The sequence below is a fragment of the Ambystoma mexicanum genome, chromosome 4p (assembly GCF_040938575.1).
Source record: "Ambystoma mexicanum isolate Mex_15411 chromosome 4p, UKY_AmexF1_1, whole genome shotgun sequence".
Classification (NCBI taxonomy): Eukaryota; Metazoa; Chordata; class Amphibia; order Caudata; family Ambystomatidae; genus Ambystoma; species Ambystoma mexicanum.
The window spans coordinates 113943822-113965791 of record NC_090927.1 but is presented as its reverse complement, the minus strand read 5'-3'; positions in this window follow the sequence as shown (position 1 = coordinate 113965791).

Genomic DNA, 21970 nt, shown 5'->3' with positions numbered 1-21970 from the left:
TCCCCCTCAATTATATTCATACAGTGAGAACCTCCCCCTGCATTATATTCATACAGTGAGAACCTCCCCCTCAATTATATTCATACAGTGAGAACCTCCCCCTCCATTATATTCATACAGTGAGAACCTCCCAACTCCATTATATTCATACAGTGAGAACCTCCCCCTCCATTATATTCATACAGTGAGAACCTCCCAACTCCATTATATTCATACAGTGAGAACCTCCCCCTCAATTATATTCATACAATGAGAACCTCCCCTGCATTATATTCATACAGTGAGAACCTCCCAACTCCATTATATTCATACAGTGAGAACCTCCCCCTCATTATATTCATACGGTGAGAACCTCCCAACTCCATTATATTCATACAGTGAGAACCTCCCCCTCATTATATTCATACAGTGAGAACCTCCCAACTCCATTATATTCATACAGTGAGAACCTCCCCCTCAATTATATTCATACAGTGAGAACCTCCCAACTCCATTATATTCATACAGTGAGAACCTCCCCCTCAATTATACTCATACAGTGAGAACCTACCCCTGCATTATATTCATCCAGTGAGAACCTCCCCCTCAATTATATTCATACAGTGAGAACCTCCCAACTCCATTATATTCATACAATGAGAACCTCCGCCTCCATTATATTCATACAGTGAGAGCCTCCCCCTCAATTATATTCATACAGTGAGAACCTCCCCTGCATTATATTCATACAGTGAGAACCTCCCCCTCAATTATATTCATACAGTGAGAACCTCCCCCTCCATTATATTCATACAATGAGAACCTCCCAACTCCATGATGTTCATACAGTGAGAACCTCCCCCTCCATTATATTCATACAGTGAGAACCTCCCCCTCAATTATATTCATACAGTGAGAACCTCCCCCTGCATTATATACATACAGTGAGAACCTCCCCCTCCATTATATTCATACAGTGAGAACCTCCCAACTCCATTATATTCATACAGTGAGAACCTCCCCCTCAATTATATTCATACAGTGAGAACCTCCCCCTCAATTATATTCATACAGTGAGAACCTCCCCTTGCATTATATTCATACAGTGAGAACCTCCCCCTCAATTATATTCATACAGTGAGAACCTCCCCCTGCATTATATTCATACTGTGAGAACCTCCCCCTCCATTATATTCATACAGTGAGAACCTCCCAACTCCATTATATTCATACAGTGAGAACCTCCCCCTGCATTATATTCATACAGTGAGAACCTCCCCCTGAATTATATTCATACAGTGAGAACCTCCCCCTGCATTATATTCATACAGTGAGAACCTCCCAACTCCATTATATTCATACAGTGAGAACCTCCCCCTCAATTAAATTCATACAGTGAGAACCTCCCCCTCAATTATATTCATACAGTGAGAACCTCCTCCTCCATTATATTCATACAGTGAGAACCTCCCCCTGCATTATATTCATACAGTGAGAACCTCCCCCTCAATTATATTCATACAGTGAGAACCTCCCCCTGCATTATATTCATACAGTGAGAACTTCCCCCTCCATTATATTCATACAGTGAGAACCTCCCCCTCAATTATATTCATACAGTGAGAACCTCCCCCTGCATTATATTCATACAGTGAGAACCTCCCCCTCCATTATATTCATACAGTGAGAACCTCCCCCTCAATTATATTCATACAGTGAGAACCTCCCCCTGCATTATATTCATACAGTGAGAACCTCCCCCTCAATTATATTCATACAGTGAGAACCTCCCCCTCCATTATATTAATACAGTGAGAACCTCCCCCTGCATTATATTCATACAGTGAGAACCTCCCCCTCCATTATATTCATACAGTGAGAACCTCCCCCTCAATTATATTCATACAGTGAGAACCTCCCCCTGCATTATATTCATACAGTGAGAACCTCCCCCTGTATTATGTTCATACAGTGAGAACCTCCCCCTTCATTATATTCATACAGTGAGAACCTCCCCCTCCATTATGTTCATACAGTGAGAACCTCCCAACTCCATTATATTCATACAGTGAGAATCTCCGCCTCCATTTTATTCATACAGTGAGAACCTCCCCCTCCATTATATTCATACAGTGAGAACCTCCCCCTGCATTATATTCATACAGTGAGAACCTCCCCCTCCATTATATTCATACAGTGAGAACCTCCCCCTGCATTATATTCATACATTGAGAACCTCCCCCTCCATTATATTCATACAGTGAGAACCTCCCAACTCCATTATATTCATACAGTGAGAACCTCCCCTTCAATTAAATTCATACAGTGAGAACATCCCCCTCATTATATTCTTACAGTGAGAACCTCCCCCTCCATTAAATTCATAGTGAGAACCTCCATTCATACACTGTGAATTTTATTTAACAAAAAGGGAAGGTCACTTTCCATTAAACTTTAAAATCTACAAACATTGTTAATCCCTGTCCCCCGCTAGCATCACACACCAGCACTGCCCACCTGGCAACCCCCGCACCTGGGGACTGTTCTGTATCCCTACCTTCCCCCTACCAGCCCTTGACACCTGATGTCCACACTTACCCATGCACTTGCCACATGCTGGCCGTTATTATCTACTTCCATGTACTGCACTGTCCCTTCCCCCTTCCCACGCACATTAGCACGATCTTAATGACACATGGCCTAGTAGGATCGCTGTCTGTCCTCCCTTTGTTCCCCTCCCTTGCCTCGCCACGCCTTGAAACACTTGTGTATAGGCGCGTTATAAATGCCATATCATATCAATGTCAACATTGAGACGTAACATAACAACATGCAAAAGAGCCAACATGAACTCTAAGCATAACATAAAAATACATTGCACATTAATCCTCTTCTTTTGGATTATACTAACTAATCCATATATTCTCGTCTAGTCTATTTACGCACCCTATTACGTCTTGCATGACCGTAAAAAAATAAAAACCCAATAGCGTGTAATCCCTAATTCACTCCAGGGATGCACACAAGATTTTAGGAGGGTTGGTCAGATGCAGACAATATGACCTTAGCGGACATGTACCAGAGGGTCGAACCACTAACATATGAGGAATGTAAATGATAATTCGGCATTGGGGAAAAGGAGAGATACAGGTATACACAAATCAGACATTGGATTTCTCATCCGATGGTGAAGAGGGCGGGCATTAGAACCCTGATAGGTCTAGAACTCACAATACAGGAAGGGTGCACGGTGCGAGGGTTCTCGCGTATCTACAAGCTTCTGGACAAGGCTCAAGTAGGAGATAAACTCCCCTATGAAACAAAAAGGGAGAACGATGTAGGTGAAACGATCACTGAAGAAGAGTGGGGGCAGATATGGACTAGGGCGCATAAGTCCTCAAAATGCACCACGATCAAGGAAGCAGCATGCAAACTGTGTTACCGGTGGTATATACCTCCCTACCGCCTACATAAGATCAACCCTAAATACCCCCCGGACTGCTGGAGGAAATATGGGGGAAAAGGAGACCTCTACCATATGTGGTGGACTTGTCCAAAAGCAGAGCTATTCTGGAAGGAGGTGCTGGGCAATATAAACAAAATGACAGGAGTGTCCCTGCCATACGACCCAAAGGTTATATTGCTGGGAACAGTGGTTGAGAACACATACGCAGCATCAGGGAACAGCGCAGCGCTTATCACACATCTATTGTCGGCAGTCAGAATAACACTGGCACAGTGATGGAAAACTGAACTGGGTCCGATAATTGCTTGGTGGTGGGTAAAAATATGGGGGACTATGGAAATGGAAAAAATATGCGCCTTCAAATCTGGCAGATACTTAAGATTCCTGGCTATATGGGACCCTTTTAGAGAATTTGTGAAAGACAGAGAAGCTTACTTCTACAGACCCGAGATTCTTAGGAAAGCCCACGTCTGCTGAAATTCTGGGGATAAAGGAAAACAATTGACGACAGGAAACAGCTGCAAGCTCCGCTCAAAGGACGGACTCCAAAACGAGCAAGTTGAGGGATGGGGGAGGGGGATTGTTGGGGGATAGGGGTTTTGGGTTAAGAACGTTAATCAAAACCGCAGAACCTGCAGAGTCATCGTGAATTGTACTAATGTGAAGAAAACGTACTATGTAATGTATGCGATTTCAAGAATAATTCTTTAATTGTGTTCTCTGTATACCTCTGCAGAATAAATGAACCTTGTTAAAAAAAAAAAAAATCCCTACAAACAGACTACACCCACAAGAGGTTAGAAGCAAATACGCCCCAGTGGCTCATGAATAGAAATTCTAACTAAGATAATCCTGCAAACGTTAGCCAAAGAACCTTCCTCATAACTCCTGTACTTGACTCTACCACACTTATACCGTATAACAGTAACTTTCACCCCAGGCAACATTGAGATAATAACAAACAAGCTTTGGTTTGGCTACCCTGGCCCTGTCAAACGTCACCAGTAGGTTCAAGCAACAGAATTTCTGTTAGTCATGTTGCATCAGCAAAATAATTACCCACACTGTGAAACCCAATGGTCAGCTGAAATATTGCATATTGAGTGAAAGTAAGCGTGCTCATTGGATGTATAACCTCATCCAATGCTTCTATTCATTGTACCTATATCACACAAGTGCTTTGAAGCATTATCCTTGCAAGGTAATGTAGCATAATACTCAAATACATATTTGCCCTCTAAGGATAATGGAGTAGGCAAATGGCATGCGCAGCGTCTCCTACTTTAGAGTTGCTAACATTAGCCTACGAGTGGAGAGCAACATTGCAATATCATTTACTTGTTCTGAAAGGGATAATGCAGGGTGGCAGAAATTCAAGTGTCAAGCTACCCGCCAGTCATCAGAAGGTCACTTGCCACCTCAATTCTATACGTTCACACTACACACCATTTCTCACCCATCAAGAGTCAAATATCACTAGCCTATGGCTAGTGGCCAGTGCAAATTTTGCACCCTGGATAATGGGTATGGACAATGCCTGGCATTAATCGTACATAGGTTTAGGGAAACGGCAACTCAAACAGCAAGAATGCTTTTCACACAATCTGCATCCTTTCCAAGTTTCCAGAGTTCCAGTGGGCATAAACATTAACAAATGATATGGTAATTCTCTGCTATACAAAAACGTGTTTACTCTGCACTTGTATAATCCTACCTAACAATATTAGGATGGCATATGTTGCAAACAATCTTGTATCACTGCAAAATAATTGTGTACATGCAGATTCATTACATGTTCTGAAGTTGCCCATATCATGTGTGGCTTTGAATGTTTTGCTTGCAAAGTATTGTGCATATGGAAAAATTGCAGTGAGTGCTTTACTGTTATATTCCCATGCTTGTAACAGAGCCATGTCAACTAGTATTGGAGGCTATCACAGGAGACTGGGGAAGGGTACGGGGGATGGGCACAGGAGAACAATCCCTGGGGGTGAAGAACAAATCATCAACTTTCGAAAACCAAGGAAGGCATTTTGGCAGTACAGTGCAGTGAAGGACATGTTTGTTTGCTAAAGGATAGGAAACTCTAGTAAGAGTTTAGGAAACTGCACCTTGTGTGTCTTTCTATGCTCAGCTGCTGAGGGCTTTCCAATATAATCACTTTGTGTAGTGTGTCTAGCGTCACCATGTATCTTGTTTAACTGATAACAGGGCATTGCATAAGAGGGATCCTTAGTTATAGAAGAAGCCGCTCAATCTGTTGCACCTCTGAGTATCGCTGCTATTAACTGAAAAGGCAAACATATGGAAATGTCTTCAATGGGGCTCCATAAGATACCTCAGTATTGTTGAATTTTGTGTAAACTGTGGTGAGGAACAGTGGGCAAAACTATAGGCTGTATTATGTGTCATGTCGCTTCCTCTGTCAATGTTGCAAGCAGGGCTCTAATATTTTACTTCCTACTTGGAATAGGATTTGTTGGGAGTACAAAAGTAATTAGCTTTGGCAATAGTGATACTTCAGGCTTATTAAGAGAGGTTATTTCCCCTTAAAACCACTCTTGGCAACGAGTAGTAATATTATAAGAATTCCTTCTTTTGCCACTGCTCTGATGGTCACTGGTTCTAAAATATCAATCGAAGTTTGTGGGTTGAAGCAGAGGGCAGTCTCCTATATGTTACCTGGTCCCTAAACTTCTGGTGGCACACGCTCCTCACTCACTGGCTTCAACCAAAACTTGTTCGCAAAGAGAGGACGTGCAAACAATCCTTCTCTTGTAACGCACTCACCTTATGGAACTCGATCCTGATGGCGGCTCGGAATGCCCCCACAATTCTCCAATTTCATAAATTTCGCAAAATGTGGCTCTTTCAACAACACCTAGCCAATGACTAATTTGAATGGATGCACAGACCTCACAGTACGGCAGCACAAATGCTGGCTACGCACATTCTGTACAGCATTCCACTGCTCTCGAGCTAGGTACACGCTTTAAAAAATACCAAAAATGGTTTCCCATTTATGTTGTGTTAAGGAGGGTCCAATTTGCCAGAATTGCATAAAATCAATATCCAATAATGGAGTACTCAAAGTGCAGGGTAGAACCCAGCTTTATTCAAAAGACAGAATAATGGCCGGGAAAGCATACAAGTAGGTCATAGTCAGTTCAGTGAGTGTGAGTGTTTTTTAAGCTAGCTACATGTCAGAAATAATGTCATACTACAATATTGATTGCAAAACCTGTCAACATTTAGGATTGGTTGACATTGTAAGCTGCATATACAGTCTATAGGGGTTAGTTCTATGATTGGGCTAGACATATCTTATGGCTCCAACTGGGTCCAGCCCCGTGAAGATGCTACTTTAATTACATCATTAGAGCTATTCCTCATTTGTTGGCTCTGTTCATTATAGATGGTGCGGCAAGAGGGATTGTTATTGTTTGGCCATTTACCCACTAACCGTGGACACCTTAACGAGACATCAAGATATAATAGAGACATATGGTGGGAAGAGAGAAGTCCATGGTCTGCAATAATTCCAATTAACAGTGCACCCCATAATTCCCAGGCCATGTGCCCTATCTGCTTCCTTTGTATTTTGGCCCAGTGTGTCATTAGGTGTCTGTGTGTGTACTATTGAGTTCGGCAGGTGTCTTATCTGTATTTGGATGACAATGAATAACTAATGTTCTTCATGTCTTGACCACGTGTTTGGGGACCGTGTTTGATCATTATTTTCTTACTACTTAATGAGATTTTACCTAATTCTAACGTGCATGTTGTATTCCTTGTGACCACATGGGACACCCTTCATCTATTCTCTATGGTGTCTTTTGTCATACTATTCTCGTGCACTTGAACAACAATGGCTGTCTGTGCTCCTATTTGTTCGATTAACTGGGAAGCTACTGCCATGCGTCCTGGCAATTGTTATCTCATCTCTGCATTCTCCATGCCCACTACTCCCTTATGCACGTCTGATCTTGGTGTGTGCTACGGACTGCGGTCTGGGCAGCTTCTAAACTTCATAAATAAATGTGTTTTTCTATATTTAGAATCTCCTCTCAGGCCTTGCTATCTTCTAAGCCTGCTGTGGCCTCTCTGCTAAGAAAATGGCTGTACTCTTGTGATTCTTGCCGCCATTTGTGCCTGGTAATGTTGTATTTGTCTTGTGCGTCTGCCATGTGTTCAGTTCTCTGCCTGTGTATTCTGCATCTAACCTGCCTAAAATGTCACCTGCCCTATCAGTGCAGTGAGTCCCTCTTTTGGTTTCATGGAATCATCCTCCCTTCTATGCTATAGACAGCACACTACTTGTGCTTTCTGTTGTCTAATATTGATCCCTACTAGTGTTGCACAACCTAAAATACTTCTTTATGGCAGAAGCATATACAATGATTGTTGAAAACATTGTTTCTTTGAATCTGTCTTAGTTTGTCTCATCTTTCACCCCTAGACTCATGGGGCAGTTGGGCTGTCTCAGCTGGTATATTTCTCACCTGGATGGTACTGGCGAGAGCAGGGGCAGGAAGCGGTACTTGCATACACATCTGAGTAGACGCAGGAGGTGTGTCCTGCATATTCATCTGCCCCATTTGGGCACATTTTCCTACTCTTAGGTGGTAACATGGGTGGTGTGTATGACCCTTGTCTATAAGGCTGGCATTGAGTAGGTTTTGTCGCAGCTCTGTTCACAGGACAATGTAAAGTAGGATAGTAAGCCGAGGCACAGGAAATCTAATCATCCTATTCCGTGGTGCAGTTATTCTGATGCATTTACCATCCTTAACACATTATGAGAGGCAGGTTCTCCTGGCCCTTTAAGTTAAGTACGACATCAAAGTGGCATGTGAACTCCTATTGCCATGTTTTCTGACACATTTCTTTTAGTGGCCATTATTCCATCTGCACATATAGTATCCTGTTTGAATATTTTGCTAGCCATATCAGGTTCGATGAGCGATATATGTTTTTTTAAATACACATTTTTTTTTTTCCAGCGGCATAAATCCCTTTCTGCACTGTCTCTGAGCAGTGCCAACAAATGAATAGCCACAACTCAACCTATTGTTTATACGGAGCATGCAATGCTTCTTTGTGCATCCACATATTTACAGGAGTTTAGGAACATAGTCTTGACGTCTTGAACTGGTTGATGAGCTCTCTTTCTAATCACATGTAACATATTTGATTTTTAAACTATATCTTTGGAAAAAGTTCAGCAATATGCACCTTTTACACTGAGTTAGGATTACTGTGGTTGGAAAGCGGAAATTCCCTTCAAACACCCTTGGGATATGATATCTCACTAGCTACGCATGTCCACAAAGTGGGGTACCTCATTAGTCAGTTGCGCACATGGAAAATAATGTGCACACACATTTCCGCTCTTAGAAAAAGTAATTAGCGGGAACCTTGTTTAAGTGGGTCTAGTTTGTACACTAATGGGTGCTTGTTTGTACTTGGCATGTTATAGTTAATTGTTGCTTGGTTTGAAGCGTGGTATGGAAATGTTAGTAAGAGCACTTTTTGTGGGGATTTGTGTTGAAGTTATTTACTGTAATATGTGATTGTGGGAATGTTCAGAAGGTTCTATGTTGTTTTATCAGAAATCCTCCTTATGCATACCACCACCCCACTATCTATCTATCTTTCAACCTATCTATTGTTTTTATTATATATTGATTAAAGTTGAGTAATAGGTTAAAGTTTAACATTGCTATTCGCAACATTTATAGATTTTATGATTTTGTGGATGTTAGCTTAACTATTTACATTTCTTTCCCACTGATTTCCTCAATTTTAAGGGAATAGTTTCTTTTTTGTATGGGAGTCATGTTGACACATGTTTTTCTAGTCTTAAGGCTTAATGTTGTTTGTATCTTTTTACCTTTAATGTGTTCTTTTGGGATATGCATGATTTGACCGTGGCAAAATTGTTTGCGGCGGAATTGACCATGGTCAATTTCGCAGTGAATGCAATTTTGCAGCGGCCAAATCCGGCAAAACGTTGACCCCATATACATCCCCCCATCCCACCCCCCACACTTACATTTTGTGTCTTAGTTTCCTTCTGACCCTGCAGCGTCGGATTCATCCCTCTTACGCGGGTCGCCGCTTTTGTCTCTTTTTGCCCTTTTTTTTTGTCTCTTTTTGCACTTTTTTTTCCATACCCCGCCACCAGTCCTCAGGAAGCGGGGATCACCCACGCCACCCCCCAAGGCAATCACTACCGAACATGGTGAGCGGGGAACACCCCCTCAACCTCTGCACCCATGTTATTGACTACCAAAATTGTTTGAATTTAATCAAACAAATGGTAGTGGCCGAATACGAAACTACCATACGATCAATTCAATTCGAACATGTTGGGCAATACCTTCTTTTGATGATCGTTTTGGAATATTACACGAATGAATGACTTTCTCAACATTTTTATGGTAATTTGGTGCGTGCTGTAAGCGCAATGCTTTTCAAGCTTGTTAGGTTTGGTCCAGGAAGGTTGGATTTTGGTGGTTTATGCAGTAATGTGCATGTATACAGGCTGCTCTGCTTGTGTATTAGCATGTCCCTTTTAGTTTTGGTATGTTGCTTTGTAGACTGGTCTTGTTTCTTAACTAGTTCTTTGTTTTATTTGGTGTGATGTTTTTCAACAGGTGAATTTTCTTTTCTAGTTGCAGTGATTTTCTGTGAACTTTATTGTACTTTTCAAATAAGAACATACCTTGTGGAGCATCTTTATCTGACTGGAATTTATTCATGAAGATTACAGTGGAGTTAGGGCAGCATCCTTTATGTAAAGCGGCTGTTGGAGACATGGTTCCATATCTTTATAACGAATACAAAAGTAACAAAATCTTTTTCAGTGGAATAAAAAAAAAGTTGCATTTATTTCTCTTTTTAAAATTTGGGGGGTCCCTTCAAAGCCCCTGTTTCCCCAGCTTTATTACCCACCACCTTAAGCCCCTCACGCTTTTTAATCCCTCGCCCCACCTCCATACATACTTTAAAAAAAAATGTGACATGTTTTTCGTTATTTATGTTTCACTGAAAAAGCTTTTTGTTTTTATTGTTTTCTTAATGAACACTGTATACCGGAGACACTTGTTGACCCATCCCCATCCTTACACAACACGTGGCTAGGCCAGATTCCTGCACCTGGGAAGGAGAGGCCGGAATTCCCAATGTGGGATTTAAGCAGTCCTTTGTTTGGGATCCTGTTGTTTCCTGGGGTGATGCTGAGTTCCCATGTAAGAAGTATGCATTGTGCCACAGCTGATCTGCCCCTCCTACTCACAGCCCTCCACCCTTACTCCTACAGCTGCACTGCTTTTTTTGCGTGCATGCTTTTCACTCATTGCTGCAAGTGATCTCATGTCACGTGGGACAGCTTCGGCAGGCCATGGCCTTTAGCCAACACCGCGTTGCATGCCGGGACTTGAAGGCCCATCCTGTTCATTGGAATAACTGAACTAAAACCCCAAGGATAGGAAGTGCAGCTGGCAGAAAATCCAGGACTGTATGAATGAGGGAGACATGGCATGGGGCCACAGATAAGATCTGAAGACCCTGGCCTTTTGTGCTGGGTGGGGTCTTAAGAAAACAGGTGTATTTGTAGAGTGCACGTTCACCCCCAGAGGATTATTTTGGCACTACAGACAGATAATAGATGTTTATTTTTACCCAACTCAATGGAACTAATTTTATTAATCTAAGAAGGATGAAGGGCTGAGTGAACCTGCAGGGATGTGAACTTGTGACCATGAGGTCAAACACAAATCAGGGTAGGGGATTAATAAGTCCACTGAGCTAAGGTTATGCATTTAGGTGCCAAAATGTAATATTGAAATACCAAATCAGTTTCTATGTGTGATCTGGGGCAACGCCCTGATGTTATGTAAGATTCCTTTGGGATCACCTGCAATACATGCAGCATATTGCATTCTGGGATTTGTAGTATTCTGTTGACAACTACACTAAGACAGAGTGCATCCTTGGACATGTATTCGTCCTGGGGCTTCTGCCCTGGATTGGGCAGAGTGCATGGTGTGAGCAACTTTTTTGTGGGGCATGTGTTTTGAGTGAGGTAGAGCGCATTCTGGGACATGCCTTAATGTTGGACCTATTGCACGGAGCAAGACAGAATATGTTGTGCAATGTGCAGTCTTCTTGGCGCTTCTGCTTCCGGAGGGCTGAGTCCAGCCTTGTGTGGCCTCATCACGAAGGCCAGAAGGATAATACTGGCATGTAACTAGCACGAGAGGATGCATCTGCCATGTGAATGCTGCACCTGGGCCTATGCGCCTATCCCTGTCTCTACGTGCATATAAAACCAATAGAAGGGCATATGAAGCTGCACTGGCCTATTATGGCAGTCCATGGGCATTTCTCATTGGTGGTTTAATGCGCCACGCTTTTTCATTGGTAGTTCAGGGTACCTCCTTCCCCAAAGCACTAAGTGTGGCTTTGCTGGCAGCCCTCATCCTAAGCCGACCACCCCTCCCGCAGGCCACATCTAAAAGTCTTTGGTGGCACTTAAGGGCAGAACTGGGAGGAAGGCAGAGCTGACTTTATGGACTTTAGTTCATAGACCTGCTCGCAGAGACAAGTGCATTATGGGATATGTAGTCATGACAGGGGATTTGGACAGACCTTATACCTGCTTAGGTTATTTTTTTAATTTTTGTGCCCCCCCACTCTTTGCTTGCGTGGTCCCGATCCCTGTGCCTCCTTCCTACCCATGCTCCCTCCCCTATCACCCTCCCCTCCAACTCCCGCCCCCCAGGCCCGTGTATGGCCTGCTACATCCAGGAGTGTGCAGGGGTGTGCAGGGGTGTGCAGGGATGTGCAGGGGTGTGCGTGCAGGGGTGTCAGGGGTATCAGAGGTGTGCAGGGGTGTGCGTGAAGGGGTGTCAAGGGTATCAGGGGTGGCAGGGGTATCAGGGGTGTGCAGGAGTGTGCAGAGGTATGCACGGGTGTGAAGGGGTGTGCGTGCAGGGGTGTCAGGGGTATCAGGGGTGTGCTGGGGAGAACAGGGGTGTGCAGGGGTGTCAGAGGTGTCAGGGGTGTGCAGGGGTGTCAGGGGTGTGCTGGGTGTGCAGGGGTGTGCAGGGGGGTGTGTGCAGGGGTGCGCTGGGGTGTGCAGGGGTGTGCAGGGTGTGCAGGGGTGGTAGGAGTGTGCAGGGGTGTGCAGGGGTGGCAGGGGTGTGCAGGGGTGTGCAGGGGTGTTAAAGGGTGTGCGGGCAGGGGTGTCAAGGGTATGCTGGGGTGTGCTGGGGTGTGCAGGGTGTGCAGGGGTGTCAGGAGTGTGCAGGGGTGTGCAGGGGTGTCAGGAGTGTGCAGGGTGTGCAGGGGTGTCAGGGGTGTGCAGGGGTTGCAGGGGTGTGCTGGGGTGTGCAGGGGTGTGCGAGCAGGGGTGTCAGGGGTATCAGGTGTGTTCAGGAGTGTGCAGGGGTGTGCAGGGGTGTCAGAGGTGTCAGGGGTGTGCATGGGTGTGCAGGGGTGTCAGGGGTGTGCAGGGGTGTGCAGGGGTGTGCGTGCAGGTGTGTCAAGGGTGTTCCGGGGTGGCAGGAGTGAGCAGGGGTGTGCAGGGGTGCCAGGGTTGTGCAGGGGTGTGCTGGGGTGTGCAGGGGTGTTAAAGGGTGTTTGGGCAGGGGTGTCAAGGGTATGCTGGGGTGTGCCGGGGTGTGCAGGGTGTGCAGGGGTGTCAGGAGTGTGCAGAGGTGTGCACGGTGTGCAGGGGTGTCAGGAGTGTGCAGGGGTGTCAGGTGAAATACCAAATCAGTTTCTATGTGTGATCTGGGGCAACGCCCTGATGTTATGTAAGATTCCTTTGGGATCACCTGCAATACATGCAGCATATTGCATTCTGGGATTTGTAGTATTCTGTTGACAACTACACTAAGACAGAGTGCATCCTTGGACATGTATTCGTCCTGGGGCTTCTGCCCTGGATTGGGCAGAGTGCATGGTGTGCAGGGGTGTCAGAGGTGTCAGGGGTGTGCATCGGTGTGCAGGGGTGTCAGGGGTGTGCAGGGGTGTGCAGGGGTGTGTGTGTAGGGGTGTCAAGTGTGTTCCAGGGTGTGCAGGGGTGTGCAGGGTGTTCAGGGGTGGCAGGAGTGAGCAGGGGTGTGCAGGGGTGCCAGGGTTGTGCAGGGGTGTGCTGGGGTGTGCAGGGGTGTTAAAAAGTGTGCGGGCAGGGGTGTCAAGGGTATGCTGGGGTGTGCCGGGGTGTGCAGGGGTGTCAGGAGTGTGCAGGGGTGTGCAGGGGTGTCAGGAGTGTGCAGGGTGTGCAGGGGTGCAGGGGTGTGCAGGTGTGTCAGGGGTGTGCTGGGTGTGCAGGAGTGTGCAGGGGTGTGCATGCAGGGGTGTCAGGGGTGTGCGTGCAGGCGTGTCAGGGATGTGCCGGGGTGTGCAGGAGTGTGCAGGGTGTGCAGGGGTGGCAGGAGTGTGCAGGGGTGTGCAGGGGTGACACGGGTGTGCTGGGGTGAGCAGGGGTGTGCGTGCAGGGGTGTCAGGGGTATCAGGGGTGTGCTGGGGAGTGCAGGGGTGTGCAGGGGTGTCAGAGCTGTCAGGGGTGTGCAGGGGTGTGCAGGGGTGTGCAGGGGTGTGCGTGCAGGGGTGTCAGGGGTATCAGGGGTGTGCTGGGGAGTGCAGGGGTGTGCAGGGGTGTCAGAGCTGTCAGGGGTGTGCAGGGGTGTGCAGGGGTGTGCCGTGGTGTGCAGGGGTGTGCAGGGTGTTCAGGGGTGGCAGGAGTGTGCAGGGGTGTGCAGGGGTGTGCAGGAGTGTGCAGAGGTGTGCACGGGTGTGCAGGGGTGTGCGTGCAGGAGTGTCAGGGGTGTGCGGGGGAGTGCAGGGGCGTGCAGGGGTGTCAGAGGTGTCAGGGGTGTGCAGGGGTGTGCAGGGGTGTCAGGGGTGTGCATGCAGGGATGTGCCGGGGTGTGCAGGGTGTGCAGGCGTGGCAGGAGTGTGCAGGGGTGTGCAGGGGTGTCAGGGGTGTGCAGGGGTGTGCAGGGGTGTGCTGGGGTGTGCAGGGGTGTTCAAGGGTGTACGGGCAGGGGTGTCAAGGGTATCTGGGGTGTGCTGGGGTATCAGGGGTGTGCAGGGGTGTCAGGGGCGTGCAGGGGTGTCAGGGGTGTGCAAGTGTTTCAGGGGTGTGCAGGGGTGTCAGAGGTGTCAGTGGTGTGCAGGGGTGTGCAGGGGTGTCAGGGGTGTGCTGGGGTGTGCAGGGGTGTGCTTGGGTGGCAGGGGTGTGCCGGGGTGTGCAGGGGTGTGCAAGGTGTGCAGGGGTGTCAGGAGTGTGCAGGGGTGTGCAGGGGTGGCAGGGGTGTGCAGGGGTGTGCTGGGGTGTGCAGGGGTGTACAAGGGTGTGCGGGCAGGGGTGTCAAGGGTATCTGGGGTGTGCAGGGGTGTCAGGAGTGTGCAGGGGTGTGCAGGGGTGTCAGGAGAGTGCAGGGTGTGCAGGGGTATCAGGGGTGTGCAGGGGTGTCAGGGGTGTGCAAGGGTATCAGGGGTGTGCAGGGGTGTCAGGGGTGTGCAAGGGTATCTGGGGTGTGCAGGGTGTGCAGGGGTGTCAGGAGTGTGCAGGGGTGGCAGAGGTGTCAGGTGTGTGCAGGGTGTGCAGGGGTATCAGGGGTGTGCAGGGGTGTCAGGGGTGGGCAAGGGTATCAGGGGTGTGCAGGGGTGTCAGGGGTGGGCAAGGGTATCAGGGGTGTCAGGGGTGGGCAAGGGTGTCAGGGGTGTGCAGGGGCGTCAGGGGTATAAGGGGTGTGCTGGGGAGTACAGGGTTGTGCAGGAGTGTCAGAGGTGTCAGTGGTGTGCAGGGGTGTGCAGGGGTGTCAGGGGTGTGCTGGGGTGTGCAGGGCTGTGCCTGGGTGGCAGGGGTGTGCAGGGGTGTGCTGGGGTGTGCAGGGGTGTACAAGGGTGTGCGGGCAGGGGTGTCAAGGGTATCTGGGGTGTGCAGGGGTGTGCATGGGTGTCAGGAGTGTGCAGGGGTGTGCAGGGGTGTCAGGAGAGTGCAGGGTGTGCAGGGGTATCAGGGGTGTGCAGGGGTGTCAGGGGTGTGCAAGGGTATCAGGGGTGTGCAGGGGTGTCAGGGGTGTGCAAGGGTATCAGGGGTGTGCAGGGGTGTCAGGGGTGTGCAAGGGTATCTGGGGTGTGCAGGGGTGTGCAGGGGTGTCAGGAGTGTGCAGGGGTGGCAGAGGTGTCAGGAGTGTGCAGGGTGTGCAGGGGTATCAGGGGTGTGCAGGGGTGTCAGGGGCGGGCAAGGGTATCAGGGGTGTGCAGGGGTGTCAGGGCTATAAGGGGTGTGCTGGGGAGTGCAGGGGTGTGCAGGGGTGTCAGAGGTGTCAGTGATGTGCAGGGGTGTGCAGGGGTGTCAGGGGTGTGCTGGGGTGTGCAGGGGTGTGCTTGGGTGGCAGGGGTGTGCCGGGGTGTGCAGGGGTGTGCAAGGTGTGCAGGGGTGTCAGGAGTGTGCAGGGCTGTGCAGGGGTGTGCAGGGGTGTGCTGGAGTGTGCAGGGGTGTATAAGGGTGTGCGGGCAGGGGTGTGCAAGGGTATCAGGGGTGTGCAGGGGTGTGCAGGGGTGTCAGGAGTGTGCAGGGTGTGCAGGGGTGTCAGGGGTGTCAGCGGTGTGCTGGGTGTGCAGGAGTGTGCAGGGGTGTGCAAGGGTATCAGGGGTGTGCAGGGGTGGGCAAGGGTATCAGGGGTGTGCAGGGGTGGCAGGGTGTGCAGGGGTGTCAGGAGTGTGCAGGGGTGTGCAGGGGTGTCAGGAGTGTGCAGGGTGTGCAGGGGTGTCAGGGGTGTCAGCGGTGTGCTGGGTGTGCAGGAGTGTGCAGGGGTGTGCAAGGGTATCAGGGGTGTGCAGGGGTGGGCAAGGGTATCTGGGGTGTGCAGGGGTGTGCAGGGGTGTCAGGAGTGTGCAGGGGTGGCAGAGGTGTCAGGAGTGTGCAGGGTGTGCAGGGGCATCAGGGGTGTGCAGGGGTGCCAGTGGTGGGCAAGGGTATCAGGGGTGTGCAGGGGTGTCAGGGGTGGGCAAGGGTATCAGGGGTGTGCAGGGGTGGGCAAGGGTGTCAGGGGTGTGCAGGGGTGTGCAAGGGTATCAGGGGTGTGCAGGGGTGGGCAAGGGTGTCAGGGGTGTGCAGGGGTGGCAGGGTGTGCAGGGGTGTCAGGAGTGTGCAGGGGTGTGCAGGGGTGTCAGGAGTGTGCAGGGTGTGCAGGGGTGTCAGGGGTGTCAGCGGTGTGCTGGGTGTGCAGGAGTGTGCAGGGGTGTGCAAGGGTATCAGGGGTGTGCAGGGGTGGGCAAGGGTGTCAGGGGTGTGCAGGGGTGGGCAAGGGTGACAGGTGTGTGCTGGGGTGTGCAAGGATATGCTTTCTTGTGTGGATGCACCTGGGAACGTGAGGCAGCAGCATCTGACATATATGTTGCACTTGGAAATAGGAGGGTGGACTTGGTATAAGTGGCTGTTGGTAGGCATGTATGGCTGCACCTGCCATATGACAGCAGTACCTAGGCATGGGTAGCTGCCCAGGCATATGGTGACAGTAGCTGGCCATGTGGGACTGCAGGTAGCATTAAACCAAGCCAGAGCGATCATCACCTTTCTCAATGCATCTTTGACCTGTGCCTGACTCTGCCCCATCCTCAGCGTCCTTTCTGAGCAGAAGAAGGCACCTCACTGGATAAGCCCCGCCCCCTCGCCCCTGCGCGCCCCTTGCTCGGTGGGCCGCTCCGCCAGACGCTTCGCGGCTGAGAGGCTAATACATATTTTAAATTGCCTATTGCTTTTTAATGACTCTATGGATTGGCGCCCGGTTAATGAATCCCGGCAAAGACGTGTTGAACGGAATGCTCTAAAAGACAGCTCATTTGCTGCTATAAATATGGGGGTGGGCGTAGCTAATCTGCTGATTATCCATGTCCTGGGAGTGGGCGTGGGGTAGACGGTACAGGAACGGGGGCGGTAGGACCCTAAAGAGGGGGAGTACACAACACAAGAATGTAGCTTGGAGGGTGCTTGAGATCACGTGCCTTACTGGCATCATGCAGAAAGGAGACGTGAGTATGCTCTCATATGGGAATACTGGCATAGATTGGTGCAGCCAGCATGGCAATGTAAGGGCAGAGTCAGCATGCAAATGTTTTTATACTGGCACATAATGTGTGCAAAGGCATCAGGACAAGGTGTCGGGGAAATGCTCCTGTGCACTGTTGGTGACTTGAATCTATTGGATTGTTATCCCACAAAACCAATTGCAAACTGTTTGGCTTTTCTCCCCGTTTTTCAAACAAGTGTTCTGTAAAATGCACCATTTTAACCCATTGTTTAAAAAAGATTCTCGGGGGGGGGGGCACCTCCAAGCCCCTTCGAACCACCCTTGATAAGTTGGGGGTCATGCGCTACGGTTGATCGCAAGAGCAAATTTGGGGGGAAATGTTGACGCCCCTCCAAAATGCACCACCGCCCTGCACCTGTTTACTGTGTCTAGACACAGCCTGAACACACTGCTGCACTATTTATGTTGTGTGATTGAGTGCAGACACACGTGCAGGATGAGTGTCGCGCCTGAAGACTTCCTGTCTGGAGACGTGGACACGTCATTTAGGGCCTCGTTGAGAGTTTGCCGGTATTATCCCTGCTCATACCAGCAAACCCAGGGCTGAGCCCTCTCCCCACTGATGTTCAGTATGCATGCCAGTGTGTTGACTGATATCATCTGCAGGCTGGTTTGAGCTCCCTCTTTGGATTGGGCTAGAAGCAGCATGTAAGTGGGTGTGTTCTCAAAAAGAGTGGTATGCTAAACAGACCCCTTTCATTAAGCTCCATGCCAAAAGCATAGTGTACACCTGTGTCCTGCTGCATCAGCATCCCGGGCTGTAGCTTCTGCTCTCCAGTAGCAGAGAGCAGGTTCAGAGGTCACACGTGCCCTGTTTGACAGCTGCTGTGACAGCAAAGTCACTGGCGTACAGAGGCTGCATTTAAATCTACACCTCTGTTCCAAACCCATAAAAACTATAATAAACAATCACCTGGTGGCAGGATAATGTGGAAATATAAGCCATACCGATGTTTTGGTACGGTGGTTGGTAGTTCACATAAGTAATAACGCCACATCTGATTTGTAGAACACCAGTGGCAACCCTGTGAGCTTGGACCAGCTATGTGAGGCAAGGGGGATGCCAGGCACCCGGCTGTCATGCTGGGAGGAAGTATAACTCTTCCCTGACAGGTCACAACAGGAGGTCTCCTGGAAGCCTGACTTGAAATGGACAAATCGATAACCAAGATCTAGCTCACACTACAGGGTTGCAGACTAGAGAGGCTTTTGAAGTGCATGCTTAGAGAGGGGGGTAGGTTTAGGCCATCAGGCATAGAAGAACACAAGGGAGTGAGTATTCCTCCATCGTGGTTGTATCTGGCTTCTCTTTCTTTCCTGTCTCCTACACTTCCTGCACAAATAAAACATTTTGCGTATGTTGCCAGAAGGCAAAATGACTTCTTACCTTAAGAGGGATTGGACCCCCTAAAGCAGGCTTGCTTTTGTCCAGTGGTGTGTGGCCTTTATGGAAGGGTCTTCACAATCCTTCCATGATTCGTTTTGGACCGTCAAGACTTCAAGGAGAATTTGTTGGGACCCTTCTGGGAGAGGAGTGCTTTCCAGAGTCCTCGAAGTGGGATATGAAGGCAGGTGTTCATGGCAGAGGCAACCTATGCCATGTGTATGAGCGCGATATAAATAAAATATCATTTCATTTCATGTCCCACCCGTGTCTAGTTCGCATTGGAGTCAACTTCTGCTGGAGGAAGACCCGAGTCTGTCAGCCAGCTGCACTGGGACCCAGGCTTATCACTGGAGATGAAGGACTTTTGCAGTTGCTAGCTTGCCTCCCCCTGGTTGCTAATAAAGACAACAAGGGCACATATTTTATCTGAGCCCCTGGATTGGTACTCACAACACTACAAGAAGCAAGGTACTGGTTTCCAACATTCTTCTGCGTAGAACCATCTTCAACCGTGTTTGAATGCATGCAGACCAACAGGACCCATCCTTCTGCCTTGACCACTTCTTTGAAAGTTTAAAATCTTCTGATGCTGTTCCTGGAACCAGTTTGCCACTATACCTCTGAGTACATCACTTGCTCTGCCAGGAACAAGTGGTTTGCTGATGTGGAAGTGTGTGAACCGCCACAACTCGAACGGTGCATTGATCCAACAGTATCTTCACCACCAACCCAAAGATCGACTGTCGAATTGACCCTAGTGGCCTCATCACCGTATTCTTCAAACTCTGCATCGAACGGCATGGATCTTCATCTCAAGTCGACAACCTGCTCCCTGTCTGGATCACTGTGTCTCAACATGCCCGAACCTGGTTCGACCCACGTGCACAACAATAAAAAGCCTGTTTCAATGCTGTCAAAATACCAAGAACTGATTAAGGTATGGTTGGAAGGCTCTAGCTCTTCTGATCTGCTTTTGGGTTCCTGGAGACTGCTAAGCCACCCATTTGAACTTTTTTCCAACCTGGAAATAGCTTTTTGGTAACATGGTTATCTTTTCTTTGTCTACGTCCCAATAATCTGGAACCCCCTCCCCGTCTACATCGGACTCGCCCCATGCTCCTACAGTTCAGGAAAGAGCTCAAGACCTTCCTCTTCAACAAATGGCTGCCCCGTAACATATAGGTCCACACACCCTGCACTCCCCACCCTACCTGAGACTCGGTAATCTGCTCCCCACTGCCCCCCCCAGTTGCTTGTAGATCCCTTGCTGTCAATTACCCACTCTCAGTCTTTCGCTCTTCACTGTTCACTCCCCGCTACTGTTTTCTCTGCTTCCATCACTGTGTCCTTCCCCTAATGATTGTAAAGCGCTCTGTTGCTTCCCGAAGCTAGGTCTGTGCTCAATAAATACCCTTATAATAATAATAATAATAATCCTTATGCCCATGCGGTGCAATAGAGATTTTGTCACAATGACAATGACATCACTCCCAGGTCAGTTACATTGGTCATCTGAGAGGACTGCAGTGAACCATTCCCCCCAGTAGAGGACAGTGATGTGCATGATGGCATGGCGCAACCTGGGAGGGTCTGGACAGGTTTAGGAACCATTCAGAATATAGGAATCTGACATTTGGTTCTGACAGGTTTTGTTTTCTGTGTAGAAGGGGAAGGTGAAGTTGGTTTTTTGGAGAGTCGCATGACGATGCCCCTGTAGTAGAGGTTTTAGCTCGCCAACTCCCACGGGCTCTCCCTACATTACACCGTGCACCAGCCATATCATTGTTGGTATTTCTATGCCAGGGCTCTGAGGGTGACCTGCCTATCAGAAGGGGCCTTCCAAGAGGTGAAGTATCGCTGCAATAGGCAGGAGGCAGACACTGGCAAGTTTTCTACACTGATGGTCAGTGAGGGTTTACGGGATGTTGACAGTAATTGATAGTACTTAATTTGTAAAAAGGAAATAAGGAGTGCCAGGGCTCAAATATTTTCTAGCACTCCTGTGACACTGCAGGTGTAGGGGGCAGTTCCCCACCATTGCTGCCATCACCCATGGCTGCACCCCACAGTGTCGGCATATTTGGGGGTACCCTACAGCTTGCCCCTGATCGTTGTGGTTGATGGATGCAGTGACTATCAACACTTCATAATTAAAGTGAGTCTGAGACAATAAGTGCCGGGGCTCAAAAATAAGTGCCAGGGCAGAGCCCTGGCAAACACCCCCACAAATTAAGCACTGGCAGTTGACTCAACAGCGGTGAGATGAGATGTGTGCAATTGGGTGCAGTAAAGCTGGTATGGCGAGGCAGATGATGTTAAGAGCCGGACTCCGCCTGACAGATCCATATTTTAAGCATGGAATTACTGGGCTATGACATTTGTCCAAATGCCAATCTGTCTGTTGACATACATACTGCCGACCAATAGGGTGCCTCTCAGGGGACCGCGGAGGGTGTGGTCACATTTGAGCATATGAGAGAGCGCCTGACAAGGTTTCTCCTTTGACCCCAAAAGGGGTAGTATTCGGACATGTGAAAATACCTCCCAGTTGCTGGTGAGAGGGAAATTATTCCTCTGTTCAAGTTGTGTTGGGAGGACCCTTCAAAGGGTTGGTTGATTGATTTATTGATTGATTATTTATTATGCGCCTATACACTCGTGTTTCAAGGCGCAACAGTAGGGTTTCCCCTGTAAAGGCATTACTGGCTTTAGTTTTGAGGCACAACTCTCCCCATGGCTTATTGAGGGTGTAGACCTTAGGGGTGCCCTTATAATCTATGGAGTGTAAGAGAATGGGCCTCATTATAAGGGTGGTGGTGACGGTATGAAGGATGCCGGTAAGGCAGCGTTCATACCATCCCGCCGCATTACGAGTTCTGCTCGCGGGTTCCTGACAGCCCGCCAGGTCTTACCTGGCAGGCTGTGCAGCACCCGCAAGCAGAACCTGTGATTGCACCGGCACCTATTGGGCAGAATGGGGATCGGGAGCCCGGCAATACCGCCACCCCTGAATGGGTAATT